The sequence below is a fragment of the Mus caroli genome, unplaced genomic scaffold, assembly GCF_978045245.1.
Source record: "Mus caroli unplaced genomic scaffold, Mus_caroli_1 scaffold_2, whole genome shotgun sequence".
Lineage (NCBI taxonomy): Eukaryota > Metazoa > Chordata > Mammalia > Rodentia > Muridae > Mus > Mus caroli.
This window is the reverse complement of record NW_028227257.1, coordinates 8,911,204-8,934,192: the sequence shown is the minus strand read 5'-3', so window position 1 is coordinate 8,934,192 and position 22,989 is coordinate 8,911,204. Positions and strand designations below refer to the sequence as shown.

At 47.1% G+C, this 22,989-nt stretch overlaps 1 pseudogene; it reads right to left on the bottom strand.

Annotated features, from left to right (window-relative positions):
* Positions 1-1,174: 1,174 nt before the first annotated feature.
* The window catches only part of LOC110307590 (uncharacterized), a 116,041-nt pseudogene continuing 94,226 nt past the window's right edge, over positions 1,175-22,989 (bottom strand).

Sequence of the window (22,989 nt, the reverse complement as noted above, 5' to 3'; positions counted from 1 at the left end):
ACCGGAGACTGCACAAGGTAATAATTAGTTTCTGTTCTGGATACAGACTGAATTCGGCTACACAAATATTTGTGGGTAGGAGGGGGAGTACCTATACAGAGACCTGGGTTTCTTGCCGATACCTCGGTCAGAGTCAATTTCTGCCCTGTCCCCCATGAGCAGGAGGTATGGCTGCTAGTTTTATTGAAATCTCCATTAAAGGCAATTCCTTCATAATAAGGGGGCCCGAGGACAAGCATAGCCAACAGTCCTCAGTAGCATCTGGATTTGTTCTATCGAGGGCATAGAAGGCTCCTCTCACCAAGTTAAACATTCTCTGTCCCGTAGAAGGGTTTGTTGGGGCCACAGTCAGAGGGTTTGTAAGGCGGCAGTGGGAGTGGGGGTGGCAGTATAAGAGGGGCCCGTGGGCTAGGCAGGCATTTGAGCCGGGGGTTTGGATTTGGCTGGGGGGCCCTGTTCCAGAAGGACCTTGTTGGGCCCTATGGGTGCCACTGCCGGGTCTCCCACTGTCAGTCTGATCTTAAAAATGAATCCAGGGTCTCTTGATAGAGCATATACTCGCCAACCCCACCTGTTTCCCTTAAGCCAACTCTGACGATCTTGTCTCCCTTTCTCAGTGAATTTTATAAGTAGGGGTTGCAGTATTTACCTTTGCATGATCCTGGAGGGCTGTTTTTAAGAGCACACCCGTTCTCTGGATACTTAGAGGGGTCCCTTTCTCCTTGGTTTGACCCATCATAGTCACTACCCTGTTTTACCGTGATTAGGTCGCAGGCAGAGGAAGGGTTCCAGTAGGCATGTCCTGTTGTTTCACATCCCCATTTACCGCAAAAAACCTTGATGTCCCTCCACACTCCTGTCGAAGCCTTCTGCTCTGACCCTGACCAGGGAAAGCATAGAATTCTGCGGCTCTAAGATTAGCTCGGTAGAACTGCCCCGAACACCCATACATGCTCCCTATCCCACTTGGGACACACCGCTCTTCAGAGAGTGGGTCATTGAAATAGGTATGATCAGGGAGGTTCTAGGTAAGAGATCCTGCCACTAACTTACAGATGTTAGGTGTGAGATCAGGCCACCAAGTCCAGGGGGGGGGTACACTGCGGTGGTCGCCCACACAATGTTTCCCTCTTCATTAAGCACCTCCCAAGTCTGCTGAATTGGAGTGTGAGGGTTAAAGTCTGGTGGGGTCGCCCCTGTGAAGCAGGCACAGCTTAAGAGGATTAGTAGTCCTTTCCAGGGTCCACTCATCTGGATCAGCCTCTGGGGGAGCCTTCTTGACATGGGATGCATGAACCCAGGCAGGGATTCCTTCTACTTTAAAGGCAGTGGGTGTTGTCAGCAGCACCAGATAGGGTACTTTCCACCGTGGCTCGAGGTTCCCCACTCGATGGCTCCTCACCAGGACAGCGTCTCCCACTTCAAACTGGTGCGGCACCTGAATATCACCAGTGACATAGGTTTCTTTTAATTGTTCCCAGAGTTTTTTCCTCACCGTTTGAAGAGCCTTGAGACAGGCTAAAAGGTGAGTAGAAAGGAATGTCCGGGCAAGTCTTACTTTCTACAGTCATATAGATGGGTGGGGGCGCCCCATATAATAACTCAAAAGGTGTTAGATCTAGGGCTCCAGGGATGTTCCAGACCCGGAATAAAGCACAAGGGAGAAGGGCTGTCCAATCGTTCCTGCCGAACTCTAATGCTAATTTGGTCAAGGTTTCTTTTAGAGTTCTATTCATTCTTTCTACCTGTTCTGAACTTTGGAGTCTGTAAGCACAATGTAATTTCCAATTTGTCCCCAGCTGTCTGGCCAATCCCTGGCTTACCTGGGAGACGAAGGCAGGCCCGTTGTCTGACCTGATTACCTTGGGTACTCCGAAGCAAGGAAGAATTTCTTCAAGTATCTTCTTAGCTACTACTGTAGCTGTTTCTTTCTTGATGGGGAATGCTTCAACCCACCCTGAAAAGGTATCTATAAGACTAACAGATATTTACTTCAATATCGGACTGGCTTTACCTCTGTAAAGTCAACTTCCCAGTAGGTCTCTGGTCTATCTCCTCTTAGGCGTTTCCCACCATGGAGCCTGATGGATCCGGCATTGGTGAGCTCGCAGGCTCGGCAGTTTCTCACTAAGCCCTCGGCAGCCTGTTGTACTCCAGGGATGTGATAAGGGGATCTACTGACCAGCTTTATCATCTTTTTAGCTCCTAAGTGAGTTAGACGGTGAATGTCAGCTAAATATTTTAACCCCTCTTCTTCTGTGAGAACTCTTTTCTCAATCCTCCCTTCAACCATCTGGGGCGAGTTTTTGATCACCAAAGTCATTGGCCCCTGGGCCACCTCCTTAGCCACTTGGTCAGCCATTTGGTTTCCTCTCTCTATTGGTGCAGTTCCTTTTTGATGTCCTGGGCAGTGGATGATCGCCACCTTGAGAGGCAGGTGGACATCCTGTAGCAGGCTGAGAATCTCTTCTCTGTTTTTAATGTCTCTCCCTGCATAGGTTAACAGGCCACGCTGTCTGTAGATTACCCATGGGCATGAGCCGTGGCAAAAGCATGTCGGCTATCCGTGTAGATGTTGATAGCCTTGCCCTCTGCCAGTCTCAAAGCTTGTGTTAGAGTGATAAGTTCAGCTTTTTGGGCTGACATTCCTTGGGGCAAACTGCTGGACCATATAACAGATTTTCCATCCACTACTGCTGCCCCTGCCCTGCGCTTACCTTCTACCATGAAGCTACTTCCGTCGGTGAGCCAGGTTGCTGCTCCCGGCCATGGCTGATCTGTGAGGTCTGGTCGAGTTCCAGTTTCTTCTGCCAATATTTCTTCACAGTTGTGCATTGGAGTCTCATCAATTTCAGGTAGCAAGGTAGCAGTATTGAGGACGGTAGAAGGAGCAAAAGTCACTCGCTCAGTGAGGAGCAAGCTTTGGTAGTGAGTCATTCGAGCGTTGGTCATCCAGCGGTCCGGTGGCTGCCTGATAATGCTCTCAAGGGAGTGTGGAGCCACCACAGTGACATTTTGGCCCATGATTAATTTATCAGCATCCTTCACCATCACTGCTGAGGCTGCTATCGCTCGCAGGCAAGAAGGCCATCCGCTAGCCACAGGGTCCAGTTTCTTTGATATATAAGTGACGGGACACTTCCAGGGTCCCAGGGTCTGAGTGAGGACCCCTCGGGCTATTCCGTTCCCCTCATTGATGTATAGGGTGAACAGCTTATTTAAATCTGGCAGTGCTAGGGCAGGGGCCTATAGCAAAGCCTTTTTCAGAGTTTCAAAAGCCAACTGGTGGTCTTGGGTCCAAGTAAATTCCCCTTTTTCTTTAGTTAGGGGGTACAAAGGGGCTGCTAGGGTGGCAAATCCTGGTACCCACAGTTTGCAGAATCTTGCTGTTCCCAGGAACTCACTTACCTGACGGGGAGTGGTTGGGGTCGGAATCTGCATCACTGTTTGTTTTCTGGCATCAGTCAGCCATCATTGTCCATCTTTCAGGATGTATCCCAGATAGGTCACCTGGGTCCTGCATAACTGCGCCTTCTTAGCTGAGGCTCGATATCTCAACTCACCTAACTCGACCAGGAGATTCCAAGTTCCCAGTTCGCACTCTTTGTGTGTCCCTGCAGTTAGCAAGAGGTCATCAACATACTGCAAAAGAGTCACTTGTGGATTGTTAACTTGAAAAGAGGCCAAGTCCCGGTGTAAGGCCTCATCAAACAGGGTGGGCGAATTTTTGAACCCTTGGGGCAGCCTCGTCCAGGTGAGCTGTCCCGTCCTTCTGCTCTCTGGATCTTGCCACTCAAAGGCGAACAGTGGCTGGCTATTGGAATGCAATCTTAGACAGAAGAAAACATCTTTAAGATCTAAAACAGTGTACCAAGTCCACTCAGGCAGCAATGTGCTAAGCAGGCTATAAGGGTTGGGCACCGTAGGGTGGATGTCTTGTACTCTTCTATTTACTTCTCTAAGGTCTTGGACTCGGCGATAGTCGTTTGTTCCTGGCTTCTTTACCAGGAGCAGTGGGGTATTCCAAGGGGATTTGCAGGGAACTAGGATTCCCTGCTGAAGTTATCTGGTAATATGAAGATGTATACCCTCTCGTGCTTCTTTGCTCATAGGGTACTGCTGAACGTCAATGGGGGTAGCTCCCGACATGAGCTCGATCACTACCAGGGAAACTTGTCTTGCCATTCCCATTCCTCCCATCTCGGCCCATGCCTGAGGAAATTGATCAAGCCAGTCCTGTAGCCCCTCAAGGGGTTTTGACTAGTTTTGATAAATCCGGTATTATTCTCCCAATCGCAGAGACAGAGCTAAGGTCTGAGGCTGTTCTATTCCCCACGATACTATCGGCCTGGGAGGGGAGAAGGTTATTTGCGCCTTCAATTTGGTTAATTAGTCTCTTCCTAATAGGGGCATGGGGCACTCTGGAATGACCAGGAATGAGTGAGTCACTTGATTCTGTCCTAGGTCTACTGTCCTGGTCATAGTCCATGGGTATGACTTTTGCCCTGTGGCCCCAATCACTAAGGTTCTCTCATTTTTTCTTAATTTGCCTAACGGGGTTTGAAGCACTGAAAATTCTGCGCCTGTATCAACCAGAAAATTTATAGGGGTCCCCTCCACGTCTAGAGTTACCCTAGGCTCAGGGAGGAGGCTGAGCCCTGTCTCCCCTAGACTTCACCTTCACCAAGAGACAATACTTGTGTCCCTTGCTTCTTTTTAGGACATTCGTTGGCCCAGTGGCCTGTCTCCTTGCAGTATGTACATTGGTCTTTTTCTAGGCGTGGTCGGTCTCTTCTGGGTCTCCTTGGCCCCTGCCATTTTTCATCTCTAAGATCCCCTGTCTGTCTATTCCTACCTCTTTCACTATCTACCACTGTGGCCAGAATTCAAGTCAGAGCCCTCTCTTGCCTTCTGTCTCTCTTATCCGCATCTTCTCTTCTCTCTTACTTTTCTCTTTCTAACTTTTCCTCCTCTGTTTCTCTCTTGTGATACACTTTCTCAGCCTCTCTAACTACATCCCTTATAGTAATAATCTTGCAATCCTTCAATTCGCTGCAGCTTGCTTCTAATATCAGGAGCTGACTGGCCTATGAAGGCCATAATCACTGAAGCCCACTGTCCCTCAGATGTAGGGTCAAATAGGATATACCTCCTATAAGCCTCCATGAGTCTCTCTAGAAAGACTGAGGAGGGCTCAGTTGGCCCCTGCATAACTTCTCTTACCTTAGCCAAATTTGTGGGCCTACGAGCGGCCTCTCTGAGACCTGCAACTAGTGCCTGGCAATAGTTGGACAGCCGCTCCCTACCTTGTGCCTTGTTATAGTCCCACTGAGGACGAGTCAGAGGAAACCCTTCGTCTATCTCAACTGGGGTCTGGACCAGCCGTCCGGCCTCATCTCAGACGTTCTTCCATGCCTCGAGGAGAATTCTTTCTCTCTCCTTGGTGGTGAACAGGGTTTGTAGGAGCTGTTGGCAATCATCCCAAGTGGGTTGGTGTGAGTACATCAGAGACTCTATCAACCCTGTAAGCCCTGTAGGATTCTCTGAGAAGGGGGGGTGGTTTACTTTCCAGTTATAGAGATCAGAGGAAGAAAAAGGCCAGAATTGCAGAAGCTGTAGATCGTTCTGGCCGGCCGGGGGAGCTCCAACAGCCCTGAGGGGAAGTGCCACTGTAGAATCGCATCGGCTGGCCCCTCGCTGGGGGCTCCCCACCGGCTTCTTGTTCCTGCTGAGGAACCTCCCTCCCCGATCCCTAGAACTGAGGGTGGAGCCACGGGAGCTGAGGGTTGGGGTACAGGTTGGAGAAACGGGGGATAAGGTGGTGGTAGAGGGTCGGGCCACTCAGGGGGCCCCTCTATCTCTGGGTAGATTTTAGAGATGGCCGCTGGCTGCAGCAGAATAGATTTCTTGCTGGCTTCTTCAGGTAGTAGTTTTGATTTCTCCTTCTCAGCATTCTCTCGGACTGCTAAGACCTTGGTACCTGGATGTGAAGGGGTGGGAGAAGAAATGGGCAAATCCATGCAGGCGGAAATTGCGCTAAATCTTCCCACACTGTGATGTATGGTTGGTTGCTGGTCCGGGTGCGATCCTGGTCCTTCCTGAAAAACAACAGCCTTTACGGACCTAATGGTGGGACGATCAAAGGTTCCCTTGGGGGGCCAGCCTACCCCAAAAGTGGGCCATTCCGAGGTATAGTAAGTCGGCCAAGGTTTCTTCTTAACTATTACTGATAAATTTCGTCCTCTTGCCCTAACATCCGTCCAATGGTCCTCAGTCAAAGATAATGGAGTTGAGATAGTCTGCCCCATGACAAAAACCAGAAACAGAGACAAAACAAAGACAGAGACAAGGGACACCAGAACGCCCAAGCACACTCGTCCCTGCCTGGACTTATACAACCAGCCAAACACTACCTCGGGGTGGGGTTCCACGTCCACCCCTGCTCTGGCAGAAAGAGCACCTGACCTCCCTCACTCTGCCAGAGGACAGCTGGGTCATCCCGACTGTCCCTGACCCTGGGCACTTCCTAAAGGGTCACCCCTGGAACGTCTTCCAGGGTTGCAGCCTGCAGGCTCAGGATGTCTCCCTCCACAGCCACTGGACCCTCATGGACCTCAGCGGCAGCTGCCAGAATACTAAAACTGGAAAAACGAGACACAGATTCAGCAGCACCGCACTCAGACACACCAGACTCACACAGACATACCTCCAAGGGGTATTCTCGGGGTTCTAGGTGCCCCCAAAATCCTGGATGAGCCCCCAAGATGTAGGACCCCCGATATGGGGGCCCCCACTCTAGTCCAGGGATAGGATGCACCCACAAACACACAAGAATCCTTCTTGATACAATACACACGAGGCTTTACTGGCAGAGCTCTGGGCTGACACGACCAGTTGATGTATAACTTTACCCTGCCTCAAGGGGCAATAGATAGAGGGGAGGTTCCAGCCAGATGGTGTTGACTCAGACAAGATAGCCCTGCTTGTGTCCTTGCATTCCTTCTTATCTTTATGGTCAAGTTGTTCTTAGGAATGTCTTAACAACAGCCCTGCCCTGGCACGCCTGGGCCTGTTCTGCTTTGTTCTCTGCCCCAGGCCACGGGCTCATAAATAACTCCTTTACATGAATCACAAGTTACAAAATCTCATTTTCCTTCACCACCTTTGAGTGGTGACCTCCATTTCTGGAGAAACTGGCAGAGCTGCCTGCAGACTCTCTGGAGTTGAGAGACTGCACTCGCCTGCCAGCAGCAGCCACCCCACTTACCTCACCACCCTCCCCTGCGGGAAGTAATTCACGCATGCTGTAATTAAGAAATCCACTAATTACAGCATAGCTCTGAGATGAAAGTTGCTGTCTTCCACTAAGGGGATGTCAACTCCCCTGCAAGTGGGAGCACACTGAAGTGGGTAGAGTCTGACAGGCAGCCCCGCTGCTCTTCCCAAAAGCCTGACCTCAAGGTTCAGCTCTCAGGCTTGGGTGGTTTCCGAGTATAAAAATATAAAAGGATCTTAGTGAGTGGACAAGGTTTATTTAGAGAGCAAACACTGGAGAATGTACCATTTTGTGGATGGAGGCTTGAGATTATAGACATGAGGATGATAACACAGGCCTGTCATATGTGTGTGTGTGTGTGTGTGTTGTGTGTGGGCGCGTGTGTGCGTGTGCATGCGTCTTTGTGACCTTCAATTTGCTTTTTGACCCAGGGTCTTTTACTGGCCTGCAGTGTGCCAAGCAGGCAAGCACAGAGGTTGAAGCAGACGAGTTCCATTATGCCTGGCCCTTTTTGATTTTCTAAAGAAAGCATGGGTCTTGGGGTTGGAACATACTGTGTGGCAAGCGAGTCCTTTTCTGACTGAGTTCTCTCTCCGGTTCTTTAAGAGTCCGATGAGCAGCTTTGGATATGGACACCCTTAGGCTAACAAATAGCATGAGTCTGGTCATCTTTCACAACAGAGAGTAAAGCTTACAGTGACCCTGTCTGAGGGTTTTATTACTGTGAACAGACACCATGACCAAGGCATCTCTTATAAAGGACAAACATTTAATTGGGTCTGGCTCACAGGTTCAGAGGTTCAGTCCATTATCATCAAGGTGGGATCATGGCAGAATCCAGGCAGGCATGGTGCAGGAGGAGCTGAGAGTTCTTCATCTGAAGGCTGCTGGGAGAATACTGATTTCCAGGCAGCTAGGATGAGGGTCTTAAAGCCCACACCCACAGTGATATACTTCCTCCAACAAGGCCACACCCACTCCAACAGGGCCACACCTTCTAATAGTGCCACTCCCTAGACAGAGCATAAACAAACCATCACAGACCCTGTTGCTCAGGCAGAGACTGGAGAGTCAGCCTGCTCAGCGAAAATTCTGACCAGTCAGTCCACCGCTTGTACCAGTGCATCACTGTGCAGGTGGTGTGTATTTGCCAGCCAAGGGACAGAGCCAATCATAAGGTAGAGTCTGAGTCATTTTTCCAGATTGTTGCAAGGAGGAGATAGCCACCTGCAGGATGAGACTAGACTGCATGTTTGGGTAAGCACTGGGCCAGTTCTGAGGCTGAAGGCAAATTTAATTTTCCCAATTTGCTTTTATACCATTTTAATTACGAGTAGTACAATGAGGAATTGAAAAGACAATAGTCAAGGAGTAAGCAAGACTATAAACACACAGCACCGTGATCACTCCGGTGATTGCTGTTTCTAAGGATGATCAAGATACCAGAACCTACTTCTTTGTTCTACCCTAAAACCAGATTCTTACTTCCTTGTCCTTGGCCAATGTCAGGTCCCTACCTGTACTTACTTCTTTGTCATGCCCTAATGTCAGATTTCCTGTCAATTGGCACCCCAAAAGGCTCCCCACACTGTAGTTTCCTTTCCCACTGCCGTGGCAATCCTTGGCCAAAGCAACTTAAATCTCACTAAGGTGGTGCATGCCTCTAATCCTAGCACTAGAGAAACTGACACATCTCTATGAGTTCAATACCAACCTGGTCTACATAGCTAGTTCCAGGCCAGCCAGGGCTGTGCAGTCTCAAAACACACACACACACACACACACACACACACACACACACACACACACTCCACAAGCAAGCAGGGACATTTACTTTTCACTTAAGAAAGGAAAGGTTTACTTTAGTTCGGTTTGCAGGGTACAGTCTATCTTGGAGGTGGTGGTGGTGAGATCCCCTTGGGCGTGTGAGGCAGTGAATCTTGCTGCACTCAGTCAGGAAGCAAAGAGAGATGGATGCAAGCTCTCAGCTCCACCTCTCAGTTTTATTCAGCCCAGGACCCCAGCCCACATTAGGGCATGTCTTCCTTCCTCAGTAAGACCTCCTTGGAATCACCCTCAAAGATGCTTTCAGAGGTATGTCCTTTGGTTCATTCTAAATCCAGCCAAGTTCTCAGGGAAGGACAATCAAGCCAACAGAGGCATACTAAAATGTTGAGCCACCCTTCCAAATGGAAAAGTCCCCAGAGGCTATTCTGGGATCCCTGCATATTCTGTTCTGCACAAAAGCAAAGCCTGGGGCCAAAAAGATCTGGGGCTCCTTCCCTGGTGTTAGGGACAGTCAGGGACCTGGGTTTTGTAGTACTACAAAGAGGAGTCCTTGAGTACTGTATTGACTAGCATCCAGTATCAAAGATGGGGGTTTCTGGGGATGATGTATGGAATTGGGAGCTCTCTGCTGGATGGGTAGAGCCTTGCAGTGGGAGGCATTCATTAGTGGAATCTCTTGTGCTTGGGACTTCAGGACCTCAAGGGACATAAACATACAAAAATACCCTGATAAAGAGTCAGCACACCATGAGCTAAGATTCGTAATCTCTGGGAGGGAGGTGGAGAATCCAGCTTCATCCCAGACCTGTGTGTTATGCAGAGTGTCATGGTCATAGTTCCTCCGTCATTATTGTTCTCATCCATCTTTCTCCCCGGCAACCAGCCACTTCTTTTCAGCCTCGTTATCTCAGCTCCTAACGTCACCCAGACTAGTTTTTAGAGTCTGGCTGGAAGACTGGTACGTAATGGATTGGGGCATCCTGGTCAAAGCTGGAGTGTCATTCATTTATTCGTTGCATGAAGTCTCAGGTTGTTCTGTAAAGTCCTCAGGCACACTGGAGTGGGATGCTCTTAGGTTTAAGCTGGGGCTAATGAAGCCGCATCTCTCCATGGCTACTCAGCTCCTGGCAAGCACCCACAGAGAGCCCTTCTGTGACACACCGCCATGCTTCTTCTCTACGGGACTTTGGGAAAGCAAAGTTTGCATTCTAGGGCTCAAGCTCAAGGGTACCTTTGCTGCAACCTCCAGCCTCACCACTGACTGTGGAATCTCTGATGCTACCAGGAGAGCCAGACACTCCACCAACCTACTAGATTCCCTGACATCAAAATGTCACTTGAGGTGACACATCTCTCCCACCCATAAAATGGGCACACCCCCAACTAGGTGTGCCCCTCTTGAGTTTCCCCATGGCAGAAGTCAGAGCCTGACACCCTCTTCCCCTGAATTTTCACCTCTCCTTCCACAGTCTGGGAATCAGAGAGACAGCCCTGCTGCATCCCTACCAGGGACCTCCCTGATGCTGAGGGTTATGAGATGAGCTTTGTGAACCTGAACTCTCATCAGAGTCCCCACCCCTCCAGGCTGCTGTCTATCCACCTGTCTGTCTGTCTTTGCTATAGCATTCTTCTAATAGACTGTTAACCCAGAAGAGCAACCCAGCACGGTCCCCCTTGGACCACTCACGGGGATCTTTCAGACCCGAGACATGGAGAGGTGTGAAGGCCCTGATGATTTTGCCTGCCTTGGTGAGATTTTTACCTGTACACTCCTGAGATCCCGTATTTGATACCACAGCACCTTTGGGGTAATCTATCATGTTTCCCCTGTTTTGTTTCCCCAACTCTGTTTGGCAAAAGTTTCTCCTTTCTGACAAGAACGGTGAAGGGTCAGAGATCTTCATTCTGCTTCCTGAGTCATTGCTCTGTAGGTGCTGGCGGGAGCCACAGGACTCTTGGTTCAGATACAAAAGGCATCCGCTACTCAGAGCACCTCAGAGCACTGCCTGAGCTTGCGATACCTCTTCCTCCCAGGGTCCCTGGCAGAACTGGGAAGCAGCCCACGTAGATGCTGCTTGTGTGTGTGTGTGTGTGTGTGTGTGTGTGTGAGAGAGAGAGAGAGAGAGAGAGAGAGAGTGTGAATGTGTGTGAAGGTATTTGGGTGTGTGAATGCGTACATGTCTATCTGTATGCATTTGTATACCAGTATGTGCACTTTTGTATACGCATGTGGACACATGCATTTTTTTTTGTACATGTGCATTTTTGGGTGTGTGCACACAGGCCACAGCTTAAGGAAGCTTGAGCTGAGACATCCTGTCTTTTAAAGTGGCCAATAGCAAACCTGCCCCAACATTGCTAAGAACTAAACATTATCCTTCTTATGCTGGTCAAGACACCAATTTGCCCCATGCCTCTGAGTCTATCTCCCAAGGCCTTTTGCTTCCCAATCTTCTTTGAAAAGACAGCCTGGAACAAAACCTGATGAATGGATTGGGGATTTAAAAAAAAAAAAAAAAAAGAACAAAAATTCCTCATGGCATTGGAGAGATAGCTCAGTCGACATTGCGATTGCCCTGCAAACATGGTCTTGAGTCTTGATACCTGGTGCATATGTTAGAAAAATGGTTTTTCTACAGCTGCAGAACTATAACCCCAGCACTGGGGTGCTGGTGGGGTGAATACAGATAGCTCTCCAGGGCTTCTAGACAGACAGCCCTGCTGAATGAATGAACTCCAGGTTCAGTGAGAGGCCACACGTCAGAAAAGGAGGCATAGAGTGTGGGAGGAAGACACCGGCTATTGACCTCTGACCTCCATGTACATTCCCAACACTTACCCAAGCATCTGAGAGTACAGTGCGTGCACGCTTACGCAAACATACCTATATCATTCACATACATGCCCTTTCGGGGTGACCTTGCACTTCCTACGTGTGATCCAGCAAAGCCGTGGGAGTTTCTCAGGTGCTTCCTGAAGCAGCAGAGGGGGAGCTGGGTCTGCACTTTCCTTCTGGTACCTTCCCCCTGAGGACTGTGTCCTGGCCACTGGAGCTGTGTGCTGAGTGGCAGGTAGAGCAGGTGCCCTGGGAAAACCCCACTTACCCCTGTGAGGAACCCCAACGTGCAGAAGCAAGGACCCTCGTGGAGAAATGTCACTGACCACTGCAGGAAGGACCCCGGGCAGGGCTGGCTCATTGATATTACAGCACGCACTTTTCAGATGTGAAATACTGACAGTTATTGTCAACTAAAAGCCTCGTCACCAGCTCAAAGGTATCGACAAACGAGGATCCCCGAGCCTTTGCCTAGGGAACACAGTCTGCCAGCAGTGTTAGTGTGTTTTTAACACGGCCTCACTTAAAATGCCAATTAAAGTATAATTTATCTCAAATAAACGTCTCCATCATTTTTAATTGCAGTATGCTGTGTCAGTCGCTGTGTTTGTGTGGGAAACAAGACCATTAAGGGATTATTTGTCTTCTAAGCTGTGAAGCAAGGCCTGCAGGAGCCACCTCCCAACTGCCTCTCATTGGAGAGGAAGCTGAAGTAAGGACATAGTGGGTTACTTCAGGCTCTGGACGGTGAAGGTTCTTCTCAGAGGCAGCTTCATGTACTCCTCTCATTTGGGGGAGCTGTGCATTGTTCTTGTTTTGGGGAGCCGGTGTCACCTCACTTTTTTACAAAGGGAAAAGAAAAGGTTTTTCTCTGTGCCTCTCTCTATATTGGATGCTGTAATTACAGGCCCTCTTCCTTAGGCCTGGCCAGCAAGGAACACTGGGAGGAGGAGCCGCTGCAGAGATCCCGTATTCATTATGGCGAGTCTGTCTCTTGCTGTGTAACTTTGCTTTTAGTGTCTGTTCATTAAACTCTCTGACAGTGTTCACTTCAGATTCTCTTGTCCACGCAAAGCTCTTCCCTCAAAGAGGGTAAGAGATGGCTTATCCTGAAACAAAGGTGGTCATGGCTCAGGAACGTACAGGTTTGTTCTCCCCAAATACCATGTTCCAGCATGAAAGTGTTTCCACGAAGGTTTAATAGTAACAGGACAAAGAAGAGTCATAAATCAAGGGGCGTTTCAGATACATTGATGGAAACATTAAGTGGCCATTACTGCAGAGTGGAGAGGCGTCGGCTACCGCAGCCTCAGATGATGTCGGATGCATTCTTAGCCCCTTGATGGGCAGAGAATAGGGTTGGCTAAGTTAGTGTATTCCAAGGGTTTCATCCATCGAGCAGGGTTAGATCTGACCCAGAGGTGGGCAGGAATAGCTGTTTAGGAGGCTGAAGACAGCCCAGAAGAAGCTGTAATTGGCTGTGGACCTGAAGTGTTTCAACTCTCCACTGTCACTGAAACCTTAAGCTGTCACTCAGTCCTAGTAAATGCAGTCTTCCCAGTCCTCTTTTCTATTACCAAATGTATCAAAGACTTTTCCAAAGGTTTAGTGTCCAAATTCTATGTAGCTTAAAAAAGCACACGTGCACACACACACACACACACACACCCCAACCCAAGTTTGTTTTGCTAGCTTCTCATGTTCCTCTGAAACACTAGCCAGAGTTATTTTTTTTCTGTCCAAAAAAAAAAAAAAAAAAAGCCCCAAACTTTCTCTCAGTCAGTCAGTCAGTGTGTGTGTGTTCTTGTTTTATTTACTTTGTTGTGTCTTATTCATAAGCCCCAGAGCACTCAGGAGCTGACTCCGATGCCATCACACCAGGGTCTCCTCATTTCAAGCTCACTGCCAACCCTGAAGAAGCAGGACAGGATGGTGAAGCTGACTCAAGCCGTCATCAGAACAGGTTTTCTAGGAAATGGCAAGCAAGCGAGGGGTTTCCCATTTTTAATGACAGTGGACAGTCATATCTGTGCCCAGCATTCATAGCACATGAATTGCATATGAAAACACCAAAAAAAGAGGCAGATCCAGTCCTTGTGAGTCGTTTTCCTTATTGATCTAATTTACCTTGAAGGGTGATATATTCTCAACTAATTCAGAGATTAATAACCCCTTAAAGATCTCTGAAAGGCATCTAGCTTCTTTGATCTGCATGTCAGAGTCCCATTTATCGGCTCGGCAGTGACTTTGGGAAGAGGCCTTTGATGCGGTTTAAAGGGAAATTTGACTGCACTGTCCTGGGACTGGGATGGGTAAGAAGATTTGAAGCTTTGTCTTGTTAGGAATAAAATCGAGAATGTGATTTGATTTTGATTTTCTGTAATGTGATCCTCAGTGGCAAATAGAGGTGACCGCCATTTCCATCGACTGAATGAGAGAAGTGGATATGCCATTTTTCCCGCCCAGGGAAGATGGCCTCTAGGACATACTGGGACACTCTCGTTTTGGCCTCTGTTCATCTCCTTGACTTCATTTTGTTGACTTCATCCAAACAAATAGCCAGGCACTGGATGACTGTTACCTACACGTGACTGATTTAAATAGAGGTTCACGGAGTGTTTCCTTTGCTTGTTTTAAACGACAGGAACCAAACTGGATCTGGGTTCAGATGAACTATACCAGCCCCCAAGTAGCAAGATTTTATAAAAGAACACTTTACTCACTTTTCATTTATTTGCTTCTGTTTTTTGTTTCTTCTCCTTCCCTACTTATTATTTTCTGAAAAGAACAGGGAGGTTTTGGATTATTTTTAAACTGTTTGTTTATTTATTTATGTTGTTGTTTGTTTGTTTGTTTGTTTTTCAAGACAGGGTTTCTCTGTGTAGCCCTGGCTGTCCTGGAACTCACTCTGTAAACCAGGCTGGCCTCGAACTCAGAAATCCGCCTGCCTCTGCCTCCTAAGTGCTGGGATTAAAGGCGTGAGCCACCACTGCCCGTTATTTATTTATGTGTATGTGTGTGTGCACATGTCTGTGCGCACCTGCCATGGTATATGTGTGGAGGTCAGAAGATAATTTGCAAGAATCAGTTCTTTCCTTCCACCATGTGGGTTCCAGGGTTTGAACTCAGGTTGTCAGGCTTGGCGGCAAGCACCTTTACCCACTGAGCCATCTCACTGGTCCTATTTTTCTATTTTTAGAATTCTACTCCAATTCTAAACAACATGGCCATATCCCAGTGTGATTGATGGCACCACGGGAAAGTGGTTCCCCATTGTGCGGAAGGAAAGAAAGCAGTATTTAGGAATTTCTAAGTATTATAATGTTCTGGATAAAAAAAACAAATTCTCTCCCTCCTCTACCCTGAGCCATTATTGGCAGATAATTAAAGGGAATGTAATTAGATGTAGGATTTTAGGCACCGCCGTGGTACTTTTGCTAGGGATATTGTCGTCCGAAAAAAGGATGACATCACTCGCTCCCATTTTATAGACAGGGAAGCTAAGTTTTCCTGTTAACACGCAAACTTTCCCAAGAGTGAAAGGAGAGAAATATAAAGACGTATTGACATCATCTCCTTCCTGGTGAGAACCTTTATTTACAAGTCCAGCAGGTGCCAGGGTTGGGGGCTTCTAGGCAGGTTCGGTAGCTTTGCTCCTGTGTGCAGCGCAGCCACAGATGCAGGCATACAGGGGTCTCTGAGACTTAGGTCCTTCAGTTGAGTACCAAGCAGGGAGCCTGCCTTTTTCTAAATTACAGGCTTCACACAGGTGGTAGATTTGGTCCACGCTGTTAATTCCAATCCGATCAGTATCCGGCAAATGACTCAGTGTTGTCTGAATGAACGAAGACACAAGCTCGGAGAAAGGAAGTGACCCCAATTTAATTTGGGCTTAGAGGAGTATTTAATATTTACTATGTTATTATTATTGTTGTTGTTGTTGTTGTTTTCGTTGTTGTTGTTATAGTACCAGCTCAGGTCTGCCCTAGACCTCAGGCATTTCAAAGGACTAGATTCAGAGTCAAGAGATAAGATTCCTGCAATTTAAAGGAGTTCTCTCTCTCTTTAAAAAAAAAAAATCATTAAAAATCTGATTCTTTTTCTAGGTGGTTATAAACTTTAGAAAATTTGCCTGCAGGGAGAAGATGGAGGAAGCAGTGGCCTTCTGCTTCAGTGCCTTTTACTTGGATTTAATTTCATCAGTGCAGAGCTTTGCTGCAGAGGACCAGGAGAAGCAATTACCGCGGAGGAGGTGTGCTTAGCTTTGGTTTTCTTTTCTCTTTTTCCTTCCTTCCTTCCTTCCTTCCTTCCTTCCTTCCTTCCTTCCTTCCTTCCTTCCTTCCTCCTTCCTTCCTCCTTCCTTCCTCCTTCCTTCCCTTCCTCCCCTTTCCCTCCCTCCCTTTCTTCCTCCCTCCCTTTCTTCCTCTTTTCTTCTTTCTCCCTCCCTCCCTTCTTTTTTTCCTCTCTCTTTGTCTTTAATTGGTTCCAAGTTTTCAGCTCATTTGCATTTCCAAAGAGGCACTGCATTACAAAAAGATTTATTTTTATCTTAATCCACATGTGTGCATGTGTGTCTGTGCATGTGTGTCTGTGCACATACACGCTATGTGCATGTGCGTGTGGGTACCAAAGGAGAATCCCCTAGAGCTGAAGTTACCAATGGCCTGAACCACTGAGCCAACTCTACAACCTCAAGGGGCCAAATTTTTGCTTGTCCCTCTTGGACATAATGAATGTATTCCCCTCTTGGACATAAGGAATGTATTCCTTTTTTTTTTTTTCTGTATGCTTTCCCTTGAGCAGTTCTTATGATTAAATATGCAATCGGGCCTCAAAGCCCAAGAAATCCTGCCATCAGGACAAGGCAGCACTGCGGGTGACAGATTTAAATGTCAACTCTGAGGAATAGAAGAGGGAGTGGTACTTTGAGCTGAGCCTGGAGAGCCATCCGCTAACCACCACACACCAAATCTGAGATCAGAGCTCAGTGTACCGACAGCAGGTCCACCCAGGCTCATGATGGATCTATCCTGGCTGGTTTCTGGAATCATCTATGTGCTGCTAGTATACACCTACCATGCAAATGCTGTTATTTTGGCTTGCTGTTCAGCAGACCATAGCATCTCTCCCGCTCGGCCCACTGTGTTGTACATCCGACATTCTCGGGTATCTGACAAGTCCCTGCGGTGGATTGGGGTGATGCTCTTATGAAACATTTGTTTATTAGTCTATAGAAAGCCACAAGGTTCATTTGTTACCGATATCTGGGTACTTAATCATATGGACATTGGTCAGCAGGAAAATACTCTTTTCTCCACCCATTGGCAACCATTCTCCAATTTCCAGATCTCTAAATATTAGAGCCTACTAAAGAAGAAAGCGACACCCGTGCCTGACATATTTGACCTCAAAGGCAGTTTGGGATGCTGCTAATTAACTCTTTTTTTTTTTTTTAACCAGAACAACTATAAATATATTCTTCTACTTTAGAGCTATTTATAGTTTCAGGAAGAGGTTAGTAGACTGGTCTTCCATAGTGGAAGCCAGACATTATTAGTTTAATTAAGTTCCATTAGCACAACAAAAACAGAGCTAGTGTCTTCCACATTAAAAAGGGGCCTCTGTGCAGGAGAGTTATGTTGTAGACACATCTGTTGAGACTGGGCTCCATACTCTGCATTTTGATTGCATTTGTTTTTTTTTTTTTTTTGTAGTGGTCCCTGACTGTAGCAAAGTCTCCTTGCTGAGGGGTGAGGGCTACACATATCTGTGAATATAAGGACAAATATCTAGAATGTAGTTAGGGATCATGAGCCGAACAAAGACAACAGTAGGCATGCTCAGGTAAGCAGGGGAAAGCCCAGGAGACAGCCAAGGCATGCTGAGTGGAAGGAACAGTCCTTTCCAGGGATGAGCACTCCAATTGGTTATCTAGTATCAAACGGTCAGTCCTGAAAACACATATACAAGTTAACATTGTATGGACTGAGACGATTATATGTAGACATCTATATGTGTGTATGTGTATATATGCCTGTAATAACAATTAATGATAAAACAGGCCATGACTTTGCAAAAGAGTAAGGAGGGGCATATGGGAGGCTCTGGAAGGAAGGCAGGAATGCAGAAATAATGTGATTTGTAATCTCAAAAAATAAAAGAAATAACATTTTAAAGAAAGGACCCAGATAAGAACAAATATCATAACTGCTGCAATCCCCTCTCCACCAACTTACGAAAATCCTTTGTGTATGTGTGTATATGGTGTGTATGTGTGTATATGGTGTGTATGTGTGTATATGGTATGCATGTGTGTATATGGTGTGTATATGGTGTGTATGTGTGTATATGGTGTGTATGTGTGCATATGGTGTGCATGTGGGTATATGGTGTGTGTGCATGTGTGTATATGGTGTGTATGTGTATATATGGTGTGCATGTGGGTATATGGTATGTAGGTGTGTATATGGTGTGTATGTGTGTATATGGTGTGTATGTGTGTATATGGTGTGTATGTGTGTGTTATGTGTGTATATGGAGTGTATGTATGTGTATGGTGTGTATGTATGTGTGTGTATGGTGTGTATGTATGTGTGTGTATGGTGTGTATGTATGGTGTATATGTGTATATATGGTGTATATGTGTGTATGTATGTGTATGGTGTATATGTATGTGTATGGTGTGTAGTGTGTATGGTGTGTATGTGTGTGTTATGTGTATGTGTGTATATGGAGTGTATGTGTATGTATGGTGTGTATGTGTATGTATGGTGTGTATGTATGGTGTGTATGTGTGTGTTATGTGTATGTGTGTGTTATGTGTATGTGTGTATATGGAGTATATGTATGTGTATGGTGTGTATGTATGTGTATGGTGTGTATGTGTGTATGGTGTGTATGTGTGTGTTATGTGTATGTGTGAATATGGAGTGTATGTGTGTGTATGGTGTATATGTATGTGTATGGTGTGTATGTGTGTGTATGGTGTGTATGTGTGTGTATGGTGTATATGTGTGTATGATCACGTGTAAGCATGGGTGTGCATGCACATGTGGAAGTCAGAGGACAGTGCTGAGAGCTGGTCCTCAACTTATGTCTTCTTGGAGGCAGGGTCTCTTCTTCACCTCTATGTATGTCAGGCTAGCTCTGGCCAGTGAACTTCAAAGGATTATCTTGTTTCCACCTTCCATCTCCCCAGAGTGTGCTGAGATTGCAGACATGTTATAACAACTTGCTAACCCACCGTACAGGATGGGACCGAAGCCCAGACAATGATGAGTCGGTGGTGCAGAAGATCAGAAGGGAAGACTGGAAGACCTTCCAGGAAGCTAATGAATCATCAAACCGGTAGACCAGGTACCAAAGACAGAAGAGACCACCCAGAAGCTGAGCCTGATCATCGCATCAGCGCCTCCTGGCTGTGTTCTGTGACCTCCACACAACTGGACTCCTATTGCTCAGGCAGTGTTAGACTCCAAACCAGATGGCTTCCCAGACCACAGCTGCAGCTCCCCCTTCCCTGTCACAGTGATGGACAGCGCCCTGCTGACAGCAGCATGTCTGAAGCGCTAGCAAACAGGCTTTCTAGCAGCTGGATTTGTCAGTAGGGCAAATGAGTTTCCCATCTTGGACACTGCAAAATCCTACTAGTATCCACACTTCTTGTTTCCCACCTCCATCTCTGCCACCTCACAGGGGCTCAGAGAGCCTGGATGTAGGCCTGTGCTGTGGAACACCCTCTTTCTAGGGACCGAGAAGAAGGGGCCCAGGCTCCTCTTCAGAAACTCGGGCCATGCTATTTGTCTCTGGTGCTCGAGCCGAACTCTCCTCAGAGCCCACATGACACTGTCTGTCTGTCCTGCCTGCCTGTCTGTCTGTAGCAAAAGTAGCTCCTCAGATGAACTCATCACCATGACAACCCATCTGCGTGTGTCCTTGAGTCCCCATCTGAGACCTTCGGTACAGTCCACTCAAGCTACTTAGCCAGCTCTGACCCCAGCTGGGCAGTTGTGTCTCTCCTCTTTGGGAAGGATGGTGAGTGTCTGGGAAATATTTTATCTGTCTATCATCAAGACCATTTCAAAAATCCTGACCAGGTGAATAAAATTAGTCTTCACCTCTGACCTTGAAGACTCGGAATTATTTCATATTTGACTTTGATACCTTCATCTCCACAGCTGAAATTTTAGTCTTCATTGAACTAACCACCTTCTTCTACACACACACACACACACACACACACACACACACACACACAGAGTAATCTATTTTTTCCCATTTTCTAAAATTACAATCTAAATGCCAGAGCGCAGCCTGTGTTGTTACAAGTAGCAGGTTGTATGGTACTTGCTTCTCATGAAGGTACCAAGATAGCTTGAATTCTCTTTCTCACTGAATATATCTAGCGGGGAGAATTTGGGTTACTAGGAGGCTCTGACGTTCTGCCTAAACTATGTCACTGGAGCTGATGGCTGGGGTTGTTTCTCCATAGAGAGAAACAAGGTGCTGCTGATGCAGAGATGTGTTCAGTGTCAAACAACAGGCTTGAGGTTCGCACCAGCGTGGATGGAGTTTCTCCAGGTTGAAGTGACAGAAATTTATCACAAATAAGCTTGGACATTTGCTCTGAAGCAGCTCCAGGAGGAGCGCGGCTGGACCTCAGGGGTGACTGGGCTCGGAGACTCACGTGCCACAGACACTAGTCTTTGCTCTCCTCTTCTGTGGCACTCTGGCCCATTCACTTGAGGTTTTCTTAGTCTTCCCCCTTCAGGAATGCCTGGTTTAAACGCAGAGGCTCTGCGAGCTCCCAAAGCTTAGGCAGCTTCGTTTCTGGGATATTTTTATGCAGACTACATCAGGAGCCCATCCCAGGCCAGTGGACCACGGGGCGGGCTGCTGGGACATCATTGTCCCATGTTCAGACATACAGATCACTCAAAGTTGAAATGACTAGAAGGTAAGCAGCAGCTTGCAGAAGCCAGAGTTGACGTGTGACACTAAGTAGACTGAACAGCACTGTGTATATGTATATGGAAGTTCACTAGCAAGATCTAGTTTTGATTGTCGTAAGATTCTGAGCTCCTTTCTGCAAGGGTCACTCCCGGCAGGTCATAGCGTTTGTGTTCTCTGTATAGAGAAAAGGAATCCCAGTGGGCTGCAGATACATGGAGTGCGGAATGTTCACACTGAAGTCCGTGCTAAACACTGGTCTTCACTCTGTATTCTGTACTCCAAGCACTACACAGCCAACCTTGAATCTTCTCCCAGCTCTGGAGCTGTTCTGTGTATGGGATTTTATTTTAATTAATTAATTTATTTTTTGAGAACATGGTTGTAGCTGCGATCAGCTCGACTAGCAGCAGATAGCACTCTGTAGCCACACAAGCAAAGGACAGGGATTCTTAGAGCATAGTTCAGTCCCAAGCCCATCTACTAAGAAAAAAGCCAGGTGTCGCAGCACAAGCCACATGCTTGTAACCCCAGTGACAGGAGGGCAGAGACCGGGCATCCCTGGGACTCAGTGGCCAGCTAGACTGGATGTGTCGCCAAGCTTCAGCTTCATCGAGACACAAGTTGGAGAGTGACTGAGGCACTCACCTTCAGCCTCTGGCATGCACACACGCACACCTGTGCACACACAGGAACATCATACAAACGTATACTACATACCACACACAGAGTAGGCTTAATGTCAGTCATGTGCTATTTGCACTTAATTGCATTCTGGAACATATTACCCAAAATATAGAGAATGAATGTAAGGACCAGGATAGGAGGAGTTCTGTGAAATGCTGTCTTCTGGATATGACATAGCTATCATATTCATGAGCACACAGCAGGTGCTGTTACCGCCACAAGACCTGCCCAAGATCAAGCCAGACAGAATTCCAGCATCAGTGAGGTAGAGGACCTTGAGGCCCCACTCCTTACTGGGGATCTATTGACAGTAGGCACTTACTGGGGAGAGAGGGAGTAATTCATTTGAGGATGTGTCCAATGGTTTTCTTGTGCTCCAGTGTACGGTCCCACATCCATGCATATGTGAGCGGCACCAACTGTTCTTAGTAAGTTATAAAGAACACAGAGTTAGGAAACATGTTGACAGGGATGCGAGGGAGCTCAGATGGGCAAATGGGAGTGTACTGGCTGGTTTCGTGTCAACTTGACACAAGCTGGAGTTATCACTCAGAAAGGAACTTCAGGTGAGGAAATGCCTCCATGAGAAATGTAAGGCAATTTCTCAGTGATCAAGGGTGGGAGGGCCCCTTGTGGGTGGTACCATCTCTGGGCTGGTAGTCTTGGGTTCTATAAGGAAGTAAGCAGAGCAAGCCAGGGGAAGCAAGCCAGTAAGAAACATCCCTCCATGGCCTCTGCATCAGCTCGTTTCCTGACCTGCTTGAGTTCCTATCCTGACTTCCTTTGGTGATGAACAGCAATGTGGGAAGTGTAAGCTAAATAAACCCTTTCCTCCCCAATTTGCTTCTTGGTCATGATGTTTGTGCAGGAATAGAAACCCTGACTAAGACAAATGGGGGATAGCTATAACTGTAATTCATTGTATAAATGTATGAAATTCTTGAGAATAGAGGGAAATTTCAAACTAAGGTGTGATTGAAGATTGAAACAGTCATATTTGAATTTTAAGTTTGTTACTGTGATAGTAAACACAAAACCACAATAAACACATCTGAAGATATTTTATAGGCTAATTCTCGTGCTGGCTAATTTTACATTAACTTGACACAAGTCAGAGTCATCTAAGATGAGAAAATCCAGTAGAGAAAACACCTCCAGAAGACTGGGCTGCAGGCAAGTCTGTGGAGCAGTGTTTAAATTAGTGACTGATGGGGTGGGTCCATCCCATTGTGGGTAGTAGCATCCCTGGGCTTGTGGTCTTGGGTTCTTTATATAAGAAAGCAGGCTGAATAATCCATGATAAGCAAGCCAGTTAGCAGTATTCCTCCATGGCCTCTGCATCAGCTCCTGCCTTCAGTTTCCTGCACTGTTTGAATTCCTGTGCTGACTTCCTCAGTGATGTGAAAGTGTACGCCAAATAAACCATTTCCTCCCCAAGTTGAGTTTGACATGG